Consider the following 26,534-nt stretch of genomic DNA (forward strand, 5'->3'; position numbering starts at 1 on the left):
AGACAGAGTGTCTCACTTATCCAAACACTAGCATAATTATATATACACTCCTATATTGGTATTTTCTACATGTGCCTATAGTAATTCATGGATAATCTCAAATTATTAAATAGCAAGTGTGTCTCATTTCTGTGTAAATGTATCCATATATCATAATACTTTTTTTTTTTGGGGGGGGGGGGGGGGGGGGGGGTATTCAATATTGGATTCTGACTGTTGGAATGGAATCCTGACTCATTTTCGCCCAGCTCGACAGAGATTTGACAGGCAGAATTAAATGTTTTACCTGTTAAGTGTCTGGGAAAATGGTCGCAGATCGTCGAGAAACTGCCATGCAGAACCGAATTGTTTTAAAGTCAGGTCCGTTTTGTCGACATCTGCTTTCAATTCTGTCGGAAATGGCAGTATTGAATGGTGGCGGGTGCAATTTCCACTGTCGGAAATAGCGTCCGACAATGAATAACCCCCTTTACAAAGGGGCAAAAAAATTATTTGGACAGCCACCGAATGTGCAAGTTGACCCACTTAAAAAGATGAGAGAGATCTGTAATTTCCATCATTGGTACACTTCAACTCTGAGAGACAGACTGTGGAACCCCCTATAGGAAATCACATTGTATGATTTTTAAACAATTTATTTGTATATTCTTGCGGAAAATAAATATTTTGACACACAAAAAGTTAAAATCAATACTTTGTAATATAACGCAACTACAGAGGTCAAATGTTTCTTGTAGTTCTTGACCAGTTTTGCACACACTGTGGCAGGTATTTTGTCACTCTTCCATGCAGATCTGCTTTAGATCTGTCATGTTTTGGGGCTGTCACTGGGCAACAAAGACTTTCAACCCCTCCGCAGATTTTCGATTGGATTGAGGTCTGGAGACGAAGCCACTACCTAGTTACCTGAGTGGTGTGTTTGGGGTCATTGTCCTGCTAGAAGACCCAGCCACGTTTCATCTTCAATGCTCTTACTGAGGGAAGGAGGTTTTTGGCCAAAATCTCACGATGCATGGCCCCATTCATCCTTTCCTTAATAGGGATCAGTCAACCTGTCCCCTTTGCAGAAAAGCAACACCAACGCATGATGTTTCCACCCCCATGCTTCACAGTGGGTATGGTGTTTTAAGTATGTTACTCATCATTCTTTCTCCCTCCAAACACGGCGTGTGGAGTTTATACCAAAAAGTTTTGTGCTCTCATCTGACCACATGACATTCTCCCAACCCTCCTCTGGATCATCCAGATGGTTACTGGCAAACTTCAGACAGGTCTGGACATGTGCTAGCTTCAGCAGAGACACCTTTCGGGCACTGAAGGTTTTGAATCCATGACAATATAGTGTGTTACTAATGTCTCTCTCTCTCTCGAGGTCATTGACCAGGTCCCCCCGTGTAATTCTGGGCTGATTCCACACCATTCTCACGATCATTGATCACCAGGTGAGATCTTGCATGAATCCCCAGGTCGAGGGAGATTGTCAGTGATCTTTATTCTTCTTTTTTTTAATTATTGCGACAATGGTTGATCTCTTTTTACCAAGCTGCTTGCATATTGTCGAGTAGCTCATCCCAATCTTGGACAGCTCTACAATTTTATCCCTGTTGTCCTTAGACAGCTCTCTTGTTCAAACAGGTGCCATTAATACAGGTAACGAATGGAGGATAGAAGAGCTTCTTAAAGATGAAGTTACAGGTCTGTGAGAGCCAGAAATCTTGCTGGTTGGTAGGTGTCCAAATATTTATTTTCCGCAAGAATATACAAAAAAATTGTTTAGAAATCATACAATGTGATTTCCTGTTTCTTTCCCACATTCTGTCTTGTAAGGTGTGTACACATGGTGCAATTTATGTTCCGTATTATATTGTATACTATTTCCCAGGAAAGTCCCAGTGGTCAAAAGCATAAGATTTGTGCTTAAAATAACGTACAATGTGCATAAGATATCATATACGATATAACGTCACAGCTATACTACACTATACTATCATATGCTTTCTAGACAGAATTGAGTTGCATGTTCATCCGAGCAGCTCCCTCTCATAAGACCGGCATCGTACGTCGGATAGTGGGTACACACGGTGAGATATAGTGCATTATCTAGCATGCTATTCAAAACTAGCCAGATAGTGTGCTAGATTGTGCACTATATCTTACCGTGTGTACGCACCTTCACAGTTGAAGAGTACCTACAGTATAATGGAAATTACAGACCTCCCTCATCTTTTTAAGTGGGTCAACTTGAACAATCTGTGGCTGTCCAAATCCTTTGTTTGCCCCACTGTATATTTGGCTGACAGTGTGTTATGAGCAACAGTGATGTGATCTAATCAAGTATGCTGGTACTGCAACAATTTATCTCCCCCCACTGCTTTGCAGTAGAGCTGAATGTTAGTGTTTGATACAAAAGTATCAATCCCTGTGCCACACAAAGTGCAGGTGTTAACACTCTTTCAAAAATATAAACTGGTGGACCTTCACATAGTGGTACTGAGTGCTCCAGACATTTTTACATACAAGTGTTGTGTTATTAGAGTATAAGGTTTAAGATGTACTGTGAATTTGTAACAAATCTTTTTTTTATACAACACATTTTACCTGTAGGACTCGAGATGTATGTGTTAGGATGTTGACATATTGGGGGTTATTGTGGTTGATTCACAAGGCTGTGAATTCTCAGCCTTGCAATTCCACCAAACCCGACCCTGCGAATGTCCGCCCCCCCCCCCCCCCCATGCAGCGCGGGTTCACCTGCACAGGCTGTGAATGGATGTTTAGCATAAACATCCATTCATATGCTGCGGGTAACCTCCCACATCTTTCGATGGTCGCCGACTATCGAAAGATGTGGAAGGTACACGCATATACAGTAAAAGTGACTTTCAAGTCACTTCCATATGTCTGTACACTTGGACGAATATGGGAGGGCAGCTGACATGGGGTCAGCCCACCCACATCACGGCCTCATTACCATGGGAGTGCCCATGAAACACTGGGCGTTCCCAGATAGCAATGGGACTGCCCAGTGCTAACCACACGCAGTGTAGGGTGAGTGCACCTGGCAAACCGAAAGTTTGCCGTGGGTGCGCGCTCCCTACGTCTGCACATGCGCAGAAATAAACCTGCGCATGTGCAGACGCACAACATCGGTCATGCATGCGAATGCACGGAGGACCGAATGAACATGAATAACCCCCATTGTCCCAGGAGTGAGTAATTCAATTGTGGGCGTTTTTGACCATTTTTGAGTAATTTTTCACCCAAGCCTTTTCTTTTTAGTGAAAAGGCATGGAAAAAAATTCACCCAAAAAGTGGTGAAAACAGATGGACAGCGGCTAATTCGCCAATCCATGTGTTTATCGGCAATGCCAAATTGTTCACCTAGGTGAAAAAAATCTGCACTTTAATGGAATAGGGAGAATCCTCAATCTCCCTAAAAAAATGGCAAAAAGTTGAAATTGAACACCCACCTTTAGTAAGAGACACCTGCTTTGAAATCCAGTGAACTGCGCCTAGTAAAAACTTCTTGTGTTGTTGTTTAATAACGTATGACTTATTCTGTGTATAGTTAGTGCTGGACGGCAATGTATTTTTTTTTTTCTGCACAATAAAACTGAGGATTGCTGATTAAAGAAAGACTTGTGTAATCTCACAACTGCTGCAAACTGCCAACTACCCCAAGAGATGGTACCTATTCCCCTAACACCATTACAAAAGAATGAAAAGATATACAGTGTAACTCAAGCCTCAAACGCTGTGCAACATTCACATATCAAGGGTTTCCAGCACACTCTTGGTTTTTCACAGCTAGTTCTCGCTAGGGGAGGCCTGCATGTCTTACAGGCATAGTTACATCATGCTGAAAGCGTTAGGGTAGAGATATTATGGCAGGGAGATTTCATGTTGTGAATTCCCCTGATCTGGTGTCACTAGTATAGAGCTGGTTTATGGGGAGGATGCAACCATTTGCTTTCCACTCTATATTTAGCTGATATTATACTGTATGACAGGCATGCAGGCAGTGGCACAATCCTACCACTGAGAACAGCAGGGGAAGTAGGGATGGACATTGATGGTTGATGTTTACTCACCATCAATGGTTTGCTTGAGATGCTAGTGTTTTCATCATTCAATGGCACCATTTCAATGTTTGTAACCATTGAATGGTAATGAACAGACGGAGTTGTGATGGTTACTTTTAAAGATATGCTGAGAGCTGCGCCATCCATGGCTACAGCTCTCTGCATCGGGCATCTTGATTGTTGAAGACTGCATTTGTCTGCCTTCAACAAGCAAGATGTGTGTAGGGACATGAAAGGTCAGTACTCTGCCTGCTCCGGGCCCTGCCCCCAGTGCCATCCCATATCCAGGCCCAGGCCTGTCCCCTGCTATTGGTGCTGTAGGGCTTTTGCGCATGTGTAAATCATTGGAATATATTTTTCCTTCAAATACTTTTGATGTGATGGTAACTTGCCATCACATCAAACGTTGTTGTTGTTGGTGTCCATTCCTAAAGAGAGGTCCTTGCACTGACTCACATTGTGCTGCAGTGCCCTGATCTCTACAAGCCAAGCTGTGTTTGGAGCAGCTCTGCACATTTATTTATTTATTTACAGTTTCTTATATAGCGCAGCAGATTCCGTTGCGCTTTACGATAGTAGACAGTGATAAGACAAACTGGGTAACAACAGACAGACTTGGAGGTAGGAGGGCCCTGCTGCAAACTTACAATCTATAGGGATATAGGGGGGAAACATAAGGACAGGCACCAGTAATAGCATAGCAGTTACAAGTCCAGAAGGGAAGCTATATAATACATAAGTGCCTCGGAGGGTTATGCATGTAGAACTTAAATATGATAGGCTTGCCTGAAGAGGTGAGTTTTCAGGGAACGCTTGAAAGTTTGGAGACTGGTGGAGAGTCATAATGTGCGTGGAAGGGCATTCCATAGGATGGGAGCAGCCCGATAAAAGTCCTGTAATAATGAATGGGAGCTAGTGGTCCGTGCAGAAGAGAGACGCAGATCTTGTGTAGAGCGTAGTGGTCGAGATGGGAGATATTTTGTGATAAGTGCAGAGATATATGCTGGTGCAGTATGGTTAATAGCTTTATAAGCAAGTAGAAGTGTTTTATATTGAATACGGTAATATACAGGCAACCAATGGAGGGACTGGCAGAGCAGATCAGCAGACGATGAGCGTCTTGCAAGGAAGATCAGCCTAGCAGCAGCATTTAAAACTGATTGCAGTGGTGAGAGTCTGTTCTTGGGAAGACCAGTTAGGAGACTACTGCAATAATCAATGCGGGATATAATGAGTGCATGGATAAGAGATTTGGTAGTGTCTTGTGTGAGATAGGGTCGTATTTTGGATATGTTTTTTAGATGCATGTAACATAATTTGGAGACAGATTGAATGTGGGGAAGAAAGGACAGTTCAGAGTCGAGGATGACCCCTAAGCAACGAGCTTGTGGGGTAGGGTAGATTATCGAGTTGTCAACAGCGATGGAGATGTCAGGATGGTAACTGTTCTTAGTTGGCGGGAATATAAGTAATTCCGTTTTGGAAATATTGAGTTTGAGTTGGTGACAAGACATCCAAGATGAGATGGCAGAGAGACAATCAGAAACTCGACCCAAAACCACTGGTGACAACTCTGGGGTTGATAGATTTGAGTATCATCAGCATACAAGTGATACTGAAATCCGAAAGAGCCGATTAGTTTGCCAAAAGAGGAGGTATAGATTGAGAAGAGCAGAGGACCTAAGACTGAACCTTGCGGAACTCCGACTGACAGAGGTAATGAAGAGGAAGTAGAGTTAGAGAAGCGAACACTGAAAGAGCGATCAGATAGGTAAGATGTGAACCAGGAAAGGGCTGTATCATTAAGACCTAGGGAGTGTAGTGTTTGTAAGAGAAGAGAGTGATCGACGGTGTCAAATGCAGCAGAAAGATCAAGAAGAATAAGTAGTGAGTAATGGCCTTTAGACTTAGCCGTTACCAGATCATTATGATTAGAACAGCCATGATTTGAAGAGCTTGTCACATGCTCCTCTGACCCCTGTAACACTGAAGATCTTACAGCATGGACCTGTCAACAATAGTCACCCTGGCAATAGATATTGCCTCTCTCTCTACTGCCCTTTTTGCAGCTTCTCTCTCTCACTTCTACAAGTTTCCTTCTGTTTATATATTTTCTTTGTCTGCCCCTTTCCTCTGTCCAGCATCCACCCCCTCCCCTCTGTCAGAATCTGTCCCCCTCCTCTTTGTCTAGCATCTGTTCTCTTCCTCTGCCTCACCTCTCTGTACTATTTCTCTGCCAAGACTCGCCCCCCCCCCCCTGCTTTCTGGAATCTGTCACCCCCTCTATTTTAGCCCAGTATTAATCCCCCTTCACTCTCTGCCTTGAATTTGCCCACCCCCTCTCTCTACCAGACAACTGCCCACCCCCGATCTTTCTGCCCGACATCTGCCAACACCCCCCCCCCTCTGCCCACATCCCTCCCTGGTTGGCATTTGCCCCCCTCTCTCTGCCCAGCATCTGCCTCAGCCTCTCTCTACCCAGAACCTGTCCCCTCCATTTTTTGTTCAGCACCCGTACCCTCCCTCTCTCTGCACAGCATGATTTATATGTTTCTTTTTGTCTCTCTATATTTTATGTGTCTCCTCTCTTTCTCTGCTCAGCATCTGTCCCCCTGCTCTTTGCGCAGTATCTTTTCCCTCTCTGGCCAGCATCTGTCCTACCTCTGTATGCCCCTCATATGCCCCCTACCCAGCATATCACCCATCTCTCTTCCCTGCACCTGTCAACTCCCTCTCTGCCCAGCATCTGCCCCACTCTGCCCCCACCCCTTCACATAGGTGTGTGCCAGTGCTGCTTCTGCAGGGTCCAACCCTCTCACCTGTTAACAGGTGGACGTGGTCACCTACCTACTTTTATCATTTTGGTTTTACTTGGATTTTTTTTTTCAACACCCAAGCTGAGAAATCTGCTTGCCCACCCCCCTCACACTAAGAAAGATTCGGGACTAAGGGGACAGTCTCTATACTGGAAGCCGGTTCCACGGCTGCAGTAGTGAAAAGACCACTCCTGCCTGGCCCTGATTTATGAGTGAAGATCTGAAGCGTGGAGCGGAGAATACGGCAACGGGAGTAGAGGTACTTTTACATAAATCCAGTATACCTACCCCGTCCTCTCAGAAAGCTTTCTCCTAATATATTGATGCATACTCCTGCCTGATTCTGGTTTAAAAGTAACAGTCTGCAGAGCATAGCGGAAAAATACGGAGACGGGAGGAGAGGTATTGTACATGTAATGAATATACCCACCCCACTCTCCTAACATATTCATACTTGGGTGTTGAATTCCATATTGTCTGCCAATTTTTAAAGTTTGGCACAGATACTGTTTTTACCTTGGGAATTTTTTTATATTTTTTAGTTTTTTATCTCCATTTTTTTATTGGATACATATGGTGCATGAAAAATAAATATCTGTGATTTTTTTACTACTAAGAGAAAGTCACTGTTTTATATTGAAACATCTACCTGAGCGCCTGGTATATAGATCATCTATTTTTCATTTACACCAGTGGTTCCCAACCCTGGTCCTCAAGTACCCCCAACAGTGCACGTTTTCCAGTTCACCCGGCATGTGCACTCATTATTCAGGCACATTTGAAAAGATCCACAGGTGGAGTTAATTATAGGACCTGTGATTCTGTGTGGAGACCTGCAAAACATGCACTGTTGGGGGTACTTGAGGACCAGGGTTTATTTGTACTGGCTGATTGAACCAGTGGGATTGATCTGGACTTGTGGCCGCTGGGAAGGGCGCCTTTGATAAACCACACACCACTTTTTTTTGCACTTTCTTGTCTGTTCTAAATAAGGACTATAACATTGGGCGCCATGTTACAATTGCCTCGTGTGAGATAGGCTGTCTTTCAATCTATTGCTTCCAGTTTTCTACCATTTTATGTGATGTGATCTACATTATTCTGGCACAGTGTTATTCCTGTCCACATGCATACACTTCAAATTCAATGGCAGGTGTTTTTTTTTCCGTGCACTGATTTTATGTGGATTATTTGCAGCCAGATTTGTATTAGGCCCATACTTATTATGTTTAATGGCTTCATAATTATTTTGCGCAAATATATTTATTTTTCCTGTTTTGTTTTTAATAATAATAATAATAAAAAGATTATCCTGATCATTTACACAATGTATTAGTGTTATTATCAGTGTCCCACCACATTGATTTGATTAGAGATTTAGAAATACCAGACTTATACAAATGTTTTTTTTCTGGCTTTTCATATATTGGGGAAACTGTGTACATTGGCAACTGAACAGGAGATATCTTTATCCGCTCAAAAGCCAATGGCATATTCCCAAAACGTACACATTTTGTTTTTTTATACTCAAAAAACCCTCTCACCCCATGCTAACATTTCTATGTGACTGGATCATACAGCACACAGGGTGTGGATCATTAGATAGGCTAGGGCAAATTTACTAACATAAGAGTTCTGTTTCACATGGGATGTTGCTATGGGCAACCAATAAGAATCTACTTTTTATTTATTTAGTACCCTCTAGTAGAAAACAGATAGTATCTGAATGGTTGCTCATAGCAACATCTTATGTGAAATAGAACTCACATCTTAGTTAATTTCCCCCACAGTGTCTAGAAAGACAGTCAATAGGTCTACCCCAAGAATTCAACGGTGTGAAGAGTGCCCATAGGGCGCGTTAAATAACCTAGTATGTATATATTATACACTAAACATCACCTCTCCTAGTTTTGGGGTGCCCTATGGCTTGTGACCACATTGTTTAAATAGAAATTGTAGGGGCTCTGCACATACTAAATTAACTGATATTAATAAATACTGGAGATTTAGTTCATGAATTGATCAATGCATTTAAGCCTGCAGCCCCCGTGACGGGACCCCACTTTTCTGCAGGTCCAAACACTATTGCTCAAAATGGTTACAATACACATAGCTATCACATTAATGTTTAATTCCAGGCACGCTATCTGGTCTAAAAGCATAGTTTGCTGTGAGCTTTAGACTAGATAGCGTGCCTGTAATCAAACATTAATGTGATAGCTATGTGTATTGTAGCCATTTTGAGCGATAGTGTTAGGACCTGCAGAAAAGTGGGGTCCCGTGTAGGGGGCTGCAGGCTTAAATGCATTGATCAATTCATGAACTAAATCTCCACTATTATATATATATATATATGCACCTTGATAAAGGAGCCTAGCGGCTTTGAAAATGTTGGTAGTAAACCTGCCTGCGTGTCTTTTATTTCTGAGCGCAACCCCAAGACTTCATATTGAGACAGTGCCAAACTGTCCATATCGGAGGGCACCAGCTAATTTATATTGAAACAGTGTCTGCTACTTCTGAGTGCCTCCAAAGGACCAGTGCTATTTTTCAGCAGGAACCAGCAGGAACTCAGTTACTGAACCTCTAATTAAATATGACATCATCAGGAACTGAAAATGTACTTTTTATAAGATAAGTTTTATTTTAAAGTCATCTGTGAGTGCCTTTGCTTCCAAATACAATATATACATCTATCTCTCCCTCCCTCTCTCTATTATATATGTTTTTTTTATTTAATTGATCCACCTGCAGACCTGGAGTTCCTGAACCTATTTTTCCAGAAAAATAGTACTGCAAAGGACTATATATATATATATATATATATATATATATATATATATATATACATACATGCAGTGACGGCGGCACTCTCGGACGATAATAAAGCAAACGACAAGACTGTCTGTGTGTCCAACGTTTCAGTGCTGTGTGCACTTTTATCAAGAACAGTGTAACAATGAATACAACAACTTACCCCCATAAATAGCAAACAGGACCCTCTTAGGAGACGCTGCTTCCGCCCGTTCCAGTCATGAGCTGGTCGCGCGGCTCTGACATCAGACACTCCCCATGTGATATTGTTGCATAGCAACAGCTGAAAACAAGTGTAAAAAAACTAATTTAAAAGTCTTATACTTCTAAGTAAAGTGCAATATGCATAGTACAAACAAGTGAATAGAAAGTGCGACAGTGCAATGATTATTAGGATCATACATATGATAGAATGCATAAAAAACGTCATTTCAATGTCCCGCCAATGGTCGACACGCTGTCGATTATATACAATGTTTGTCACGGAGTATTTTCAAATGTCAACATATTTTTACAAATATCCATTCTATGGATAATATGTATCAACTATATGCTTCACTTAAACATTGCGTGTTTAGACGTAATTGGCTTGACATGAATGCCGTGACTCTGTTACGGTATCAATTTCCATTATGCTACAATCAAAGTGTGTATTATTCAGTTGGCTACTAACAATATAACAGACCCACCCCACAGATATAGGGAACTAAACAACCTGCGCCATATCATATATGTTTTAAATAACCTGATTACAAAAAGCAATGCAATCCTAATGTCTCGTTAAGCCCTCTAGGGGCCAAGGTCCCCAGTTTCTCTATCCACATTGTTCTCTTTGGAGCAGGAGGGTATTTCTGTCTCCTCCCCTCTTCAATGGTGGTACCTGGTCTATGATCATATAGCGGATTGCAGTGATGTTATGCTTTGCCTTAGCAAAATGTCTTGCTAAGGGCTGGTCGCTATCTCCTTTTAAAATTGCAGCTTTAATGGCTGAACGGTGCATCGCCATTCTTTCTTTAAACTGCCGTTCAGTTTTGCCCACATATTGTAATGAACACGGACAAGTGATAATGTATATAACATATTTAGATGTGCAGGTCAGTCTAAAATTGATGTTAAATTTTCTGCCTGAAAAGGGATGGTTAAATGAACTGCCTGTCTGCATAAAACCACATGTCGTGTAGTTTGGGCATTGGAAACATCCTTTCTTGGGGGTCCCTAGAAATGTGCCACTTTTTTTCTTGGACATCTCTGTGATGTCCGCACGTACCAGGTAATTTCTCAGATTCTTATTTCTGCGATATGCAGGCATAAGTCTGGTGTTAAGTAAATGTAGATTGGGGTCCGTATTGATGGCTGACCAAAATGATTTAATCTTTTTTGTGAGGGTAAATAAGATACAATTTCTGTCAATTTGATGCAAATGATATATGGTGGATATCCAATTAGCAGCGAAAGGTCACTAAACCTATGTATTTTAACAAGAAAAGAAGGGGGTTCTGTGTGAGTAATTATGATAGAAAAACAGTTTTTCAGGCCCAGAACATTGTGGGAAATTAGATACTCCCCATCTTAAACTTTCTATTGATAAATACCAGAAACTGAAAGTACATGTAGTCTAACAACTTCACTAAACATTGCAATGTGTGACTTTATTTATAATCACTAGAGACAGGATTATATGCAACATAAAAAGCTCGAAATATGCATGCAAATATGCATGAAAAATACTTAAAATATGCATGAAAAGCGTCAAAATATGCTAAATAAAAAATACAAAATAAAGTGAAATTTTATAGTTTTTTATTTAAATCAGCATACAATTAGTAAGTAGTAAATGACCCCCAGCAGTATACCCCACATAATGCCCCCAGCAGTATACCCCACATAATGCCCCCAGCAGTATAACACAGATAATGCCCCCAGCAGTATAACACAGATAATGCCCCCAGCAGTATAACACAGATAATGCCCCCAGCAGTATAACACACATAATGCCCCCAGCAGTATAACACACATAATGCCCCCAGCAGTATAACACACATAATGCCCCCAGCAGTATACCCCACATAATGCCCCCAGCAGTATACCCCACATAATGCCCCCAGCAGTATACCCCACATAATGCCCCCAGCAGTATAACACACATAATGCCCCCAGCAGTATAACACACATAATGCCCCCAGCAGTATAACACACATAATGCCCCCAGCAGTATAACACAGATAATGCCCCCAGCAGTATAACACACATAATGCCCCCAGCAGTATAACACACATAATGCCCCCAGCAGTATACCCCACATAATGCCCCCAGCAGTATACCCCACATAATGCCCCCAGCAGTATACCCCACATAATGCCCCCAGCAGTATACCCCACATAATGCCCCCAGCAGTATACCCCACATAATGCCCCCAGCAGTATAACACACATAATGCCCCCAGCAGTATAACACAAATAATGCCCCCAGCAGTATAACACACATAATGCCCCCAGCAGTATAACACACATAATGCCCCCAGCAGTATAACACACATAATGCCCCCCAGCAGTATAACACACATAATGCCCCCAGCAGTATAACACACATAATGCCCCCAGCAGTATAACACAGATAATGCCCCCAGCAGTATAACACAGATAATGCCCCCAGCAGTATAACACAGATAATGCCCCCAGCAGTATAACACAGATAATGCCCCCAGCAGTATAACACACATAATGCCCCCAGCAGTATAACACACATAATGCCCCCAGCAGTATAACACACATAATGCCCCCAGCAGTATAACACACATAATGCCCCCAGCAGTAGAACACACATAATGCCCCCAGCAGTAGAACACAGATAATGCCCCCAGCAGTATAACACAGATAATGCCCCCAGCAGTATAACACACATAATGCCCCCAGCAGTATAACACACATAATGCCCCCAGCAGTATAACACACATAATGCCCCCAGCAGTATAACACAGATAATGCCCCCAGCAGTATAACACAGATAATGCCCCCAGCAGTATAACACAGATAATGCCCCCAGCAGTATAACACAGATAATGCCCCCAGCAGTATAACACAGATAATGCCCCCAGCAGTATAACACAGATAATGCCCCCTGCAGTATAACACAGATAATGCCCCCAGCAGTATAACACAGATAATGCCCCCAGCAGTATAACACAGATAATGCCCCCAGCAGAAGTGCACATAATGCCCCCAGCAGAAGTGCACATAATTCCCCCAGCAGAAGTGCACATAATGCCCCCAGCAAAACCGCACATACTGTAATGCCCCAGCAGAAACTGTGCTGTAAGTTACACTCACCGTTGCCATCCGTTGGTTGAGGTCAGTGTTCTGTCCAGAAGCACCACTGTTCGGGGCCTCCAGCACCCGTGTGGCGCGCAGTGATTCCCGGCGTGTCAGCAGAGGTGGACAGCCTGTCAGCGCGGCGGGCAGCCTGTCAGCGCGGCGGGTGTGGGATGTAGCTGGAAGAGCCTACAGTACACACTGCGGCGTATCAGCTCTTCCACCCACATCCCACCCCCCGCCGCGCTGACAGGCCACTCAATCCATTCCTCTGATGGGCGATTCTGTCAGCCTATCAGCGGCGTTTCCTCACATAAAGAAAAAAAAAGTCAGGAAGTGAGGGTGAACGCTCCGCGCCGACCGCGCTATGCCAAATATGCACCATCAGGACATTTAGGTCAGATATGCAATTTCTGCTGAAAATCGGGCAAATATGCAAATGCATATGCAAATATGCAAATGCATATAATCCGGTCTCTAATAATCACCTACACTGCACATTTTATATTGGAATAATGTTATGAATGTAAAATATTTATATGTTTTGTTGTATACGTAATGCGTATATGTAAGAGGTTCCCAAACATGCCTCAAGGCACCCTAGTTCAGGTTTAAAGATATTCATGGGCCATTCATGAGGTATTAATTAAGTCACCTCTGGCCATACATGGGTATACTTAAAATTGGAACCGCAAGGGTGCCTTGAGAACCGAGTTTGGGAACCTCTGATGATAACTATTCATTGCTTATATACATTAATAATAATAATGATAAAAAATTATATATATATATATATATATATATATATATATATATATATATATATATATATATATATATAACAGCCTGGGACAAAAGTTTTGAGGATTACAGAAATATAAAGTCTCACAAAGTCTGCTGTCTTTGAGGGCATTTTGCATATAATGCAGAATGACATGAACAGTGATCAGATCAATTGAAATTAACTTTAAAGTCCCTCTTTGCCATGACACTGAACTTAGGTCCTGATTCAGTCCTGCTTGCTAAACATTGTTCTTTTGCTGGCTAGGGAGCATGTAAACGCTGCCCGAGGGGGAGCGAACGCCTGCCACCCCTTCCCCGGCCAAATGTCCACACCTGCATGTGAATGGATATGTACGCTGACACATCCATCTGCATGTGGCCATATGGGCGAAAAATCATTCAATGGTCACCGACCAATGAATGATTTTTTTTACCTGTTCACAAATAAGTCATTGGGTTGCATTCAATGCTGTCACAGATCGCAGGGTCAGTATTCAACCTGCACACGCCTTTTCCCCAATGGCTAGGTTTTTGGAGCAAGGGGGAAATGGCATATGTGGCCGCTAAAACAGCGAGCCTCACGGCTAAATGCAATGGGCTCCCTGTATTACCCATGAACCTCGCTGTTTGGGGGAATTCTTGCCGTCCTCTGACAGCAAGGATTTCCCCAGCGCAAGGAATAGGGTGTGTGGCCAGCGTGGGGGTTAAACAGCGAGGATCGCTTGTTTTCGGTGATCCCTGCCATTTAATCCCCTCACCGGCCGTTTTGAATACACCCCAATGTAGACTGACCTTTATTTGCCTCAGCGATGTACAAATTTGGGGCAGTCGCTGATGCTATGTGATGTCAGCTGCCCATCGCGTACAGGCAATTTAGTGGGCGCACCCACCTATTCTGTGGGCACAACCAGGAAATGCTGGACATTCCCATGGGGCAGCCCCCTGCCCGCCCCACTCTGTGCAAACACCTCAACGAGTGTGATACTCGCCAAAGGCATTCGCACGGTGGGTCTGCACATGCGTATCTTCGCATATGCGCATGCATATACCCGATACATCGTCCCGGACCAAATTCGCTATTTTCTGATTAAACCTGAATCACCCCCTTAATCCCCAAAACAACATTTACACTGCATTTAGATTGTAAGGTTGTGAGTGAGTGTGTCAGGACAGATGGATATATGGGGTTAAATGTAATAGGATGAGAGAATCAGAAAGTGAGAGATTTGGTAAGAAATCTGCGTTTTTTAAAGCGGCAATCATTTACACTGCAAAACCAGTTTGACTTGCAGTGTAAATGATTGGCACTTTTAAAAAACTGGAGATTTCTTACCAAATCTCTCACTTTGTGATTCCCTCACCCTATTACATTTCACCCATGGAATAATTAGTCGGATTTGTCCTCAGTATGTTTTTGCACCAAATACAGATTACGTACACAGGCTTCAGTACTTATGCTGACACAGTAGTTAATCATTACATATGTATGCTGACAATTCAGTTCAGGTTTCAGTTCATGTTTTAACCTAATTTGGCAAATTATATATATTCATATATATATATATATATATATATATATAATCCCAGTTAGAGCGGGTACTCCAAATAAACGATATGGCGGTGGGTAAAGAATAGCAGTTTAATAAGCAACGTTTCGATGCTACACAGGCATCGTCATCAGGCTAAATATCAAACACATAATACAAAGAGGTACCTTATATAAGCACCCGGTGTAACGGCGCCGGCCGTGCCCGGAGGTACAGCACATCCGGCACTGGTCTGTGACGTCAGCAGCAGCCGCCGCGGTGACGTTCAAACCACTGATAGGTCGTGCACCCATCACCATAGCAATGATACAAAACAAAAACAAGACGCAGACATACATAAACTGCAGAAAGGATCAGAGCATACTATCACAAGGCACATAAATGCACTAAAGAAATATACACTCACACAAAGGATTTCAATATATATCAGGAATAGTGTCTACTAGCCAATACTTTATCATAGCAAGGTAGAGATGCCCGTGTAATCATTAAGACCATGTGGGTCAACTGTGCCCAGTCTAATGATCCACCTTGCCTCACATCTGAGAAGGGCAGCTCCCCGATCACCACCCCGCAGAGTGTGAGGCACATGGTCGATCATCCTATATCTGATGGATGTCACACTGTGTTTACTATTGGCAAAATGGCGAGCGACCGGTTGGTCGCTGGTACCCACAGACAGTGCCTTTTTAATGGCCGAACTGTGGGCTGCCATACGCTCGTTAAAGGTGCGTTCTGTTTTGCCGATATACGACAGTCCACAGGGGCAGATGATCTGGTACACTGTGTATTGTGAATTACACGAAAGTGTGTGGCGGATACTAAGTTTTTGGCCAGTCCGCGGGTGACAGAAGGTAGAGCCAGGTATCAGGTATCGACAGGTAACACAGGGACAGCGTACACAGCCCAAAAGTCGTGTGGCACGGGCCATTTTAATGGGGGCAGCGTCGGACTTAACTAATACATCTTTTGGGTTCCTAGATCTTTTGTAGCTGTTAAGCAATCTAAATTTTTGGATACCAATATCAGGGTCCTTCTGTATTAATGGCCAGTGTGAGATAGCAATTTTTTTAATCTCAGGGCTCAAAAGGTTATATGTAGTTACCCACGGGATAACTTCAGTTGTGTTTTTATTGTGAAGTTCTAGAAGATCTTCGCTTTTTAACAGCATAACTATTTTTTATATGTGCTCATTACTATCGAGAATGGTCAGATAGCTACATGTGTTTACACGAAGCCCACAGACAGAAACTATGCGCTATTATATTCCAGTTGTCATCCCCGGGCATCTATCAGGAGTCTCCCATACTCCCAGATGCTGCGGGTAAGACGCATTGTGTCCGATCCGGTTGTTGCAGGCGCACAGATGGACGACATGATCAAGCGGTTCGGTCTGAGGGGATACCCTCTGACTGAGCTTCTTGCTATTAAAGAAAGAGTTATGCTGTTAAAACGCGAAGATCTTCTAGCTCCCGAACTTCACAGGCTGGTAGGATCCCCCCCCCCCGGAAGCCCCCAGCAGGCCGCACTAGCTAAGGGTGAACTCTGCGGTGGCACCGCACCCCCCCCCCCAACACTGACTCTCCCCCAGCCTCACTGACTGACACTTCCACCCCTCGCCACCAACCCCCACAGAAAGAGGGTGCCGCAAATGGCTGCCTAGGAACTGTGCACTCAGCCATATGTAACCCTGTGTCCCCTGCGTGATAACTGTACTGTATTGTCCGCTATAACTGTATTGTCTTTGCCTATACTGTTAGTGGAGGTGAGTGGAGGGAGAAATCAAGCGTCATGTCCCCTGGCGCAGGATGAGGCAGGCAGCGCTTTGCCTCCCCCCGGAAGCACCATCAGTCTGGCACCATCAGGTGATGCTGCCCCCCCCCCCCCCCCGACAGCACCATCGTCCGGGGAACCCCGCAGGAAATAAAGTACACCAGGTACGAAAATGGACTACAGCCCACAGAGGGCCCAACTGACTCTCCCCCCTCGCCTCACTGACTCCCCCCCCCCAACCCCATTGCTATGATGGCTCTCCCTCCAGCTGCAGCTTCAACCAGGGCCCCTGACATGCTGGCCCAGCCCCACAGAAGACAGCCTCTGGACCCATCCATACTGGCCTATTTCAGCCCTTTCACTCCGGCCCTGTGAGTGGTGAAGTCAAATGGCGCTGCTGATGACTGCCTAGGATCTGTGCCACCCAGCCTAAAATATGTACCCTGTGTCTCCCCTGTAGTGTTCCATATCTGTACTATAAATCTAGCTGGCTGTTGCAACGACTTAGTGGCGACACTGAATGGCTGCCTGGGTGCTGTGCAGCTCAGCAAAGATGTGTTCTCCATGTTTGTGTCCTTCATTAGGATACGCATACCTGTACATTTGATATATATCTGTACTGTCACTGTTTTTTACTTGATACCTATCTGTCTGGTGGAATTACCATGTGGCACCACTGATGGCTGCCTGGGTGCTGCGCCACTCAGCAAATATATGTTCCCCATGTCCGTTTTCCCATCATCAACTTCAGTAAATTACATAAAAAAGGATCTGCAAAAATACTAAACTTCAGAAAAGCGAACTTTGAATTAATCAGGGAAGCCCTAACAGGAATTGGGTGGGAAACAGTTATGGAGGGGAAAAATGCAGAGGAAATGTGGGATACTCTAAAAAAGGTGTTTGATTCACTAACTATTGAATACATTCCTAAAGTAAATAAAGGTAAATTCAATAAAAAAAAGCCACCATGGTTGGACAAAAAAGTAAGGTCAGCTATCAACAATAAAACAAGAGCATTTAAATTCTATAAAAATAACTTGAATGAGGAGGCGTTCGCAAAATACAAAGAATCAAACAAAACTTGTAAAGGGGTAATCAAAGCAGCTAAAAGATTATATGAAGAGCACATAGCCACTGAAAGCAAAACCAACCAAAATAAGTTTTTTAAATACATAAATAGTAAACGTTTAATTAAGGAAAACATAGGCCCACTAACTGATACTAGTGGAAAAAGTGTTACTGAGAACAAGGGAAAAGCAAAACTGTTAAATGAGTTCTTCTCATCAGTATTTACTAAGGGAGAGCAGACTGTGGAACGAACATTTACCACAAACGGGACAAATAAGCCAGATCTCATTGTGGATTTCACGCCAAAGGAAATAGTACTGAGGCTAAGCAAACTCAAAACAAATAAATCACAAGGGCCAGATGGGATTCATCCGAGGGTATTAATGGAATTAAGGGATGAACTAGCTACCCCCCTACATTATTAGCAAGTCACTGTCGTCAGGTATAGTACCAAAAGATTGGAGAATAGCAGAGGTAGTGCCAATATTCAAAAAAGGAAGATCCCTCTAATTACAGACCCGTTAGTTTAACATCAATTGTGGGTAAACTATTTGAAGGATTTTTAAGGGATGGTATCCAGGAATATTTAGACTATCACCGTCTACTCAGTACTAACCAACATGGGTTCGTGAAAAATCGTTCATGCCAAACTAATCTACTAGGGTTCTATGAAGAGGTTAGCAAAAACCTCGATAATGGAAATGCTGTAGATGTGATTTTCCTAGATTTCGCTAAAGCATTTGATACTGTCCCACACAAGAGATTGATTAATAAAATGGAGAACCTAGGATTGGGTGAAAATATCTGCAGATGGGTAGGGAATTGGCTATGTAATAGAGAACAAAGAGTGGTTGTGAATGGTGCGGTATCAGATACAATACCGGTACTAAGTGGAGTGCCCCAGGGTTCGGTTTTGGGGCCCATTCTGTTTAACATATTTATTAACGATATTGGGATAGGGTTACACAGCAATGGATCCATCTTTGTGGACGATACAAAACTTAGCAAAGTCATCAAATCATCAGAAGATGTCACCATGCTTCAAAATGATCTTGCAATTCTAGATGAGTGGGCAAAAAAATGGAAGATGAGGTAGATAAATGTAAGGTTATGCACCTTGGGAGACACAACCAGTGTGCAAGTTACAACCTTAGCGGAGAGGAACTGGGTATTTCCATACTTGAAAAGGATCTAGGAGTCCAAATAGACAGCAAACTGGGATGTAGTGCCCATTGTAATGTAGTTACAAAAAAGGCCAACAAAATTCTGGCAAGTATTAATAGGGGAATGGAAACTAGGGACTCAAGGGTAATTATGCCACTGTATAAAGCATTGGTGAGACCTCACCTCGAGTACGGAGTGCAGTTCTGGGCCCCACACTATAAAAAGGACATCATAGAATTAGAAAAAATCCAAAGGCGAGCAACAAAGCTTATTAGGGGAATGGAGAATTTAAGCTACGGGGAGAGATTAAGCAATTTGGGACTATTTACATTGGAAAAGAGACGTTTAAGGGGGGACATGCTCAACATGTACAAGTATATCAAGGGCCAATATAAGGAACTGTCACACACCCTCTTTTCTACTAGAAAGGAATCTAGGACACGAGGGCATGAGTATAGATTAGAAGAAAAAAGATTTCATTCAGCTAGTAGAAAGAATTTCTAGAATAAAATATAAAGTAATAAGAATAAAAATAAACACAGATATAATTATTTTCCCACATTTTTTGTCCAAAATATATTGTCTTTATACTTTCTTATTTCTTAGTTTTTATTTTTTTTGCTTTATTTCATATTTATTTTTATTTTTATTATTATTTTCATTTATATTTATTTTATTTTCATTCTCATCATTTTTATCTTTACTTATATTTTCAATTATTATATTTTTTTATCTTTATTTTTATTTTATTTTCATTTTATTTTTATTACTTTATATTTTATTCTAGCGTGGCGAGTGCAGCGAGCCCTGCGAGGGGACGCGTATAACTTCACAGGGTTGGCGTCAATCGTGGGGTGACGCTCACAATGCGCTCACAACGGGGCCATATACAATGTGAAATGGGTCATATTGGCCCATTTCACATTGTTTCCTATGTAAAATGGACTTCATCAAGTCCATCTCATCTTGTGCCATTATAATGGCACAAGACCGACCCGATGCTCCCGATTTCAATGTTAAAAATATTTTAACATTGAAGCCTATGGCAAAATCGGGGGCATCGCGTCGGTCGCGTCGGGGGCCATGTTAATGCACGCGACCGACGCGATGCCCCCGATTTTGCCTTTGCTGGCAAAATGGACCTGATTTCAAAGGAAATCGGGTCCATCGCGGGCATCGTGTACCTTAACTTAAAGGTACACGATGCCCGCAATTGTGGCCGTGCTAGGAAACAAGTACCAATACATTCAATAGATTTTTACATTTAAACCCTCATATATATTTATTCATTAATTGTTTAGTGTCTTATGGTTTAATAATCATTACTATTTCCCTTATATTTCCTAAAATCCATTTTTTTGTCATTTGCAATCTAAGAAATGTTGCTGATTTACCTTTTAAAATATGGCCGTAAATATGCGGCAAATACATGTGGATTAAAACACTTGTGGACTGAATTTGTCTATTTTGATAGACACACCACACGGATTACAAATAAAAAGCTTAAATACAACGGGACTCCTAAATGACTATATAAAAAGGAGAAATTACTCCAGGCTACTGACCATCTAAAACACCTGATCCTAAAGAGAAGGCAGGTACTTAAAGCCTGCCACAGTGTCGGACCTCCAATCTAGAATTGAGGAAGCCGCCCTGCGAGCGGAGAAACGCGTTTTCCCCTGGAGTCTGATTAGGACGTCCGACCACCCGGTCCATCTACATCACCCAGCAGGTCCCGTGTGCGGTATCATCATCACGGCACAGTCAGGAACAGTGGCAGAGGTCCCTGAAGTGCCGCTACACCACAAGACCCCGGTGTACACACGGCAAGGAGCCGCCGGGAGCAAACCAGGTCAGACTGTGTATACGCTGTCGGATGTGCCGGAGATCCATTCATATCAGCGGCGCTACCCACATTGAAGCCGCATCACCTGCACAGGTCTCCGTGCTATCAGCCCACATTACACCACCAGCGTCTGCCCAGTCCAAAGGATTGGTAAAATACAATATCATTATTGTTATAACATATGGTGCTACATATTGGAAACTTGGCCCTGATTATTAACTATCGGACATGTGCAATAGCTCAGCAATAATTGAAGTTGATGTAAATCTGGATATCCCCAACCAAGTTTAATGCACTTATAAATCCACTTACTGACCCGGACGCGGGTAAAACTTTTACTACACTATTGGACGGTATACTGTGCCTATTATAGGCTTACAAGCTCAGTGCTGCTAATTTGCCTGTCCATTGTTTCCCCCCTCCCCTTTTTATTTCTACATTTATTTTTATTTTCATCTTTATTTTCACCTTCATTTTAATCTGTATTATTAATTTTAGGTTTTATCATTGTTTATAGGCTGTGTTTATATATGCAAAAATCTTTTAGGTATAAGTGTGCATTTGCACAGAACCAATTGTATGTATTCTTGTGTACCATTAAATTAAACTTCACTACTAAATTTTACTTAAGTACATTGAGTCTCCACTTCACTTCAGCGCCCCTTGCTACCTGTTCTGTGTTCTTGTAAAATATCAGAACCTACCAAATCAGCAATGGATATCTATACCAGGTTGAACTAGATGGACGCAAGTCTTTTTTCAGCCTTACCTACTATGTAACTATGTAACTATGATACGCATATCTGTACATGTTATATATATCTGTACTGTCACTGTTTTACTTGTTCCTATCCTGGCTGTCACACAGCAATACAAAACTAATGTCACGAAATGGGTGTGTGGAATCAGTCGTGACTGGAGTGGTCAGATGGTGGATTGATGGAGTGGTGCGGATCTCAGGAAGAGAGGCGTGACCAGCCGGAGATGGGTTAACACAAACAGGTTTATTGAAGGAACTCATATAACAGATAATGTAACCAGGATCAATACTTCTTGATTGGACAAATAATAAATAGATGCAAGTCTCTGATAAATAACAAGTAACAAGAGATAGCAGTCCTTTGCAAAAATAAACAAGATGGCAGTCCGTTCAAAATAAACAAGATATGTGCCGGTAGTTCTGGGAGGATAAGGCAATGTTCAGGATTTGAGTTTAGAGAAAAGGATACCTGAAGATTGGACGATTGGCTGACTGAAGATTGGACGATTGGATGATTGCAGATTGGACGATTGGATGATTGAAGATTGGACGGCTGGATGACTGAAGATTGGACGGCTGGATGACTGAAGATTGGATGGCTGGATGACTGAAGATTGGATGGCTGGATGACTGAAGATTGGATGGCTGGATGACTGAAGATTGGATGGCTGGGATCAGGATACAGCTGAATGACAGGATTACTGGAAGCTTACAGCAGAGATGTTGCACACAATAGCTGGATGCAGCTTGTAGCAGGCAGGTCAGGAAACTGGTATCAGGACAGGGTAGCGACTTGGCGTTGACACAGGAACAGGTGACGGAGATAACAGAACTGAAATGGCTGACTTGGCATATAACTGAAGAAAACCGAGTATAAACACAGGAACTAGATGAGCAGGAACTGGAACAGGAATTGGACAATTTGTGGACCAGACCGGGAGCGCTGGACAAGCAGAGCCTCTGGGAGCTGAACGCTGAAGACTCATGCAGGGATTCCAGGAAGCAGGTTTGAACTGCACAGAGCATCCAGCACATGCAGCAGGAAGACAAGTTGCTGAAGTCAGTTCTGCCTCTGTGAGCAAGATATTTATCCCCCCTGCCTTGTATTGATTGGAGGAAATGACAGAGGGCAATCTGCAATCTGAGGCAGGAATCCAGAATACTTCAGTCTGAACTAAACAGGTGAGCCACATGGAACAGGAGAGCAAAGGGTTACAGGTGATTCCAGCTTCTGCCAGGATTTCTATCAGGTGCAATCAATCAATGAACCAGCAATGCACAGACTGTCTGGCAGCATGAAAGGAGACAGGACTGAGTCAGACTGAGACACAGAGCAGAATCACCATACAGGTAAGCTTGACTAAGCAGATCTGTGACATTACCCCCTCCTTCAGGGTGGACTCCGGACACCTATGCCAGAACCTTCTTTGGAAGGGAGCTCAAGGTTAACGACGATGCTTCTTCTTTTTCTTAGATGAATGCTTTGATTTTTTTGAGGAAGGTGAAGCTTTAGGTTCTGTAAAACAGGCACCAGAGAGCACAGGACCTCCCAGGAAGGGAGTGGCATCATAATCAGAATCATACTCTGAATTTGAGTCTTGGTCTAAGGTCAGGATTGAAGACCTCTCAGTTGAATTGAAACTCCCTGAAGGACCACTGAGGTAGCATGAAGCAGAAGATCCAATACATATGGTGGGTATTGACGGGGCAGATTGCTTTTCAGAAGATGATCCTGGAGAATTGGACAGTCCAGAGGAACCAACACAATGGGTGGACATGGATGTGTACCCAATTCTAACGTCCATAGATTTGGGCATCAATAGACAATTTTTTGAAACCTTGGAGGTTCTAAGGCATTGTTGAGATGGCGCACAATCTTGGATGGATGGCAAAGAATGGTTGGTTTTGGCCACCGGATGACTTTTAACTGTAGTGGTGGAGGAATTCTTACAGGGAGTCTTTGAACCGAACCTTTCCACTACGGCCTTGGAGAAGGATGTCAGATCTCGAAGTCTGGAGTCGTTAGATTCATAAAGTGGACAAGCCCACTCCAAAGCTTCTCCTTTAAATGACAAAAACAGGTAACTGACGATGTTGGCTAGCGTGAGACCAGATGAAGGTTCGGTTTCCAATATAGACAAATATTGGTTCACCAGGGCTTCATAATGGACAAGATCCCCATCAAAATAGATGGGCGAATATTCTCTGCTTGAATCTTGAAATGGTTTTGATGGAATTGGGGCTTTGGAAGGCTTCAGCTGATCAAGAATCTTGGACTTTTTAGGAAAAACTGGAACCACGGAAGCCTCAGACACGGCGGGCACATTGAGTGTTTTGTGCATGGCAGACCCCTCGGATGCCTTGGGCAAGGCAGTCTGCACTGGAATAACTGGAACAACCTCAGGCCCGGAGGCCAGGGCAGGTGTGTCCTCAGGCCCGGAGGCCAGGGCAGGTGTGTCCTCAGGCCCGGAGGCCAGGGCAGGTGTGTCCTCAGGCCAGGAGGCCAGGGCAGAAGTGTCCTCAGGCCCGGAGGCCAGGGCAGAAGTGTCCGACTCTCCTCCAGGGTCTCTGGTATACAGGACCCCCTCCTGGGACTCGACACTTGGAATTTCCCCCTCTTGGAGCTTGACACCTGGAATATCCCCCTTCTGGGACTGGACACCTGGATTCACCCCTACTTGGGACTGGACACTTGAAATCCCATTTTGGGGCTGGACACAGAAAGCCCTCTTCTGGGACTGGAGACAGTGAACCCCCTCTTGGGGCAGGAGACTTTGAACCCCCTCTTGGGGCAGGAGACTTTGAACCCCCTCTTGGGGCAGGAGACTGTGAGCCTCCTCTTGGGGCAGGAGACTGTGAGCCCCCTCTTGGGGCAGGAGACTGTGAGCCCCCTCTTGGGGCAGGAGACTGTGAGCCCCCTCTTGGGGCAGGAGACTGTGAGCCCCCTCTTGGGGCAGGAGACTGTGAGCCCCCTCTTGGGGCAGGAGACTGTGAGCCCCCTCTTGGGGCAGGAGACTGTGAGCCCCCTCTTGGGGCAGGAAACTGTGAGCCCCCTCTTGGGGCAGGAGACTGAGAGCCCCCTCTTGGGGCAGGAGACTGAGAGCCCCCTCTTGGGGCAGGAGACTGAGAGCCCCCTCTTGGGGCAGGAGACTGAGAGCCCCCTCCTGGGGCTGAAGATTCTGGACCCCCTTCTGGGGCTGGATACAGCAGACCCCTTCTTGAGACTGGAGAGGCTGAACTCCCCTCTGGGGCTGGAGACGGGATACTCGTTCTGAATCTTTAGCACAAGATACCTCTGCTGGGGCTGCGGTATTGGACAACCCTCCTGAGGTTGATGAGACGGACACATGCTTTTGAGCAGAAAATCCTGAGACTCCACCTCCAGTAATGGATACAGGAACTTTCCCAGGAGCTCTGTGGACAGCAGTAAAACCGTGTTTGGCCAAGATGATCTTTGTTCTAGGGCCCCAAGTATTAACTCGGGTTTCTTTCTGAGCTGTAACGGGAGGAATCTCCCCATTTCTGGGCAGACGGAGAGAACAATCTTCTATGAAATGGTCTGAACCACCACAATAGAAGCACAGGTCTAGCTGCCTGCGCCGCTGACGTTCATCCTCAGACAGCTGGGCTCGTGGTCTGCTTTGTGGTATGTCCTTACAAGGCTTATGAGAGGACTTCTCAGGAGTACTTGGACGTGTAGTGGAAGTTCCTTTGCGCACAGTTCCACTGGAAAGGGGTACCAAAGAACTGTCCAATATGGCGGAGACTACAGAAAAAATTTTAGATGGTAATTCCTGTAGTTGATTCAGTAACTGGTGTAAAACCTTTAATGTCTCTGATTCTGGCTCTTTAAAGGTCCAAGCAGAACCAGATTGCAGATGGCAAAGTAACGGACTTATGACAGACCCACTGTCCGCAGAAGCCTCATCGTCCTCCTTTGGAGTAGCCGGGTAGTCAGGGGGTAGAGGTGAAGAGGCCAAATGACATGCGGCTACAGATGTGACACGTGAGGATTCATTAGCCGGCAAGGATTGCTGCAGCTTGCAAGAACAACCAGATAAGTCTTGCCAGAACTTTGTGAGTAAGAACTGAAGATCAATCTGTTTCTCCATGCTGGTACTGTGATCTAGACAACCGACACTTCTCACACTCTGATCACTGACCAAGTCCATGTGACTTCAGCAAACTGTCACGAAATGGGTGTGTGGAATCAGTCGTGACTGGAGTGGTCAGATGGTGGATTGATGGAGTGGTGCGGATCTCAGGAAGAGAGGCGTGACCAGCCGGAGATGGGTTAACACAAACAGGTTTATTGAAGGAACTCATATAACAGATAATGTAACCAGGATCAATACTTCTTGATTGGACAAATAATAAATAGATGCAAGTCTCTGATAAATAACAAGTAACAAGAGATAGCAGTCCTTTGCAAAAATAAACAAGATGGCAGTCCGTTCAAAATAAACAAGATATGTGCCGGTAGTTCTGGGAGGATAAGGCAATGTTCAGGATTTGAGTTTAGAGAAAAGGATACCTGAAGATTGGACGATTGGCTGACTGAAGATTGGACGAT

The sequence above is a fragment of the Crinia signifera genome, chromosome 1, assembly GCF_055691185.1.
Source record: "Crinia signifera chromosome 1, ASM5569118v1, whole genome shotgun sequence".
In the NCBI taxonomy this organism is placed as follows: Eukaryota; Metazoa; Chordata; class Amphibia; order Anura; family Myobatrachidae; genus Crinia; species Crinia signifera.